Source organism: Bison bison, unplaced genomic scaffold (assembly GCF_000754665.1).
Source record: "Bison bison bison isolate TAMUID 2011002044 unplaced genomic scaffold, Bison_UMD1.0 scf7180017845624, whole genome shotgun sequence".
Lineage (NCBI taxonomy): Eukaryota > Metazoa > Chordata > Mammalia > Artiodactyla > Bovidae > Bison > Bison bison.
In genome coordinates this window covers 32,977-34,439 of record NW_011476197.1, presented here as the reverse complement: position 1 = coordinate 34,439, position 1,463 = coordinate 32,977, and the positions used below count along the sequence as shown (strand labels likewise).

Sequence of the window (1,463 nt, the reverse complement as noted above, 5' to 3'; positions counted from 1 at the left end):
TGCCAATGATGTCTCATTATCCACCTACACACAAGCTGTGTTCTCATCAACCTCTACATACCTCTATACCCTCCTTCCACGCCCCCTCTATTTTCCTGTAACTGAAGTTTCCTTGTCTCCTTACAACCACCTCTGCACATCCAAATTCTACCATTCTGTAAGACTCGTTTCAAATGCTTCCTCTTCCATAAAATTTTCCCTAGGCCCACAGGTAATTCCTTCTCTGTGAATAGCTAGTGGACCTGAACTATGCCTTTCTTAAGGCACTTAGTCCATTTCCCCTTGAATCAGAGTTACTGGCATTTATGCCATATCTTCCTGTACAGAGATCTTAACAGCACAGTCTATACATCCTAAGAAGCCCCCAGAGCGGATTACAGCAGAGCCAATGAAAAGACTTTTAGGAAATATTTGTGGACTGAATCTTTTCCTTCCTTATTTTTATTTTCTCAGGCAATGATACCCTCCCAGGGGCCCAAGGAAGATATTTCAGAAAACTGCCTTCATCTCCAAATGTTTTTGCCCCTAGTTAATTGCCAAATTGTATAGATTCTATCTCCTCTCCATTTGTTCTGACTTATTTCAGGCCCTCATGGATAACAGATGAAAGGGCAGGGGAATATAAAGTGCATTCATGGAATTATCTTCTTTGAGACCCAATTTCCATATCTTTAAATTGCATTAGATACTCACAGGGTTGTGTGAGGATTGGATAAAAATGTATATATATATAAAAGTACTTGAAAGTTTAAAGCACTATAAAATATAACATGAGGCCACAAATCATGTATTGTAGAGTGTTAGCTTGGATATGGCTTTCAATATCTGGTCTCCACTTTTCTAATGCATATTCTGTTGTAGATAAACCTTAGAAAATGGTATTTTAGCTCTGCTATTCAAACATTCATCAATATTCAAAGCAAAAAGGCCCCTGGGAACACCTGCCCCTCCAGAAGGACCATCCAGTTTGGCCACTGGACAACTTTCTCCAATGGACCAATATGGTGTTTTTCTTGAAATTACTGTCTGCCTTCAAGAAAATTTCTCCCCCAAACCCAAGTCTGAATAACCACAATTTACTTAACAGTTGTTCTTTCAAATAAAAAGGGTGGTCTATGAAAAATATGACTAATTTAGTTGGTAACTCAAATGCACAAAAGTATTTTATGAGTACTTCTCAATTTTGTTACCCAGAACACTTAAAGACATGCACTCAAGGGTCAAGATTTAATAAAACTTATTGCTTCATCAGGGACTTTCTAAAATAACACTGACTTAAAAAAAAAGTTTTAACTGAGTGTGCTGACAATGAAGACTATATTGGCCATTCACCTTGATTCAGGCTGAGGAGGCAACAGCTTTGCCTACCAATGCTTCCATGTAATCAGAGAAAATGAAAAATGCAATAGGCTTCTTAGCATCACTGTGAAAACAGCTCTGACCTCATGGGTTCCTGAAGAGCC

At 38.4% G+C, this 1,463-nt stretch overlaps 1 protein-coding gene across 1 annotated transcript in view; it reads right to left on the bottom strand.

Moving 5' to 3' along the window:
• LOC104985785 (motile sperm domain-containing protein 2-like) overlaps positions 1–1,463 on the bottom strand; it is a 41,237-nt gene that overhangs the window by 21,490 nt on the left and 18,284 nt on the right. The window lies entirely within an intron of this gene.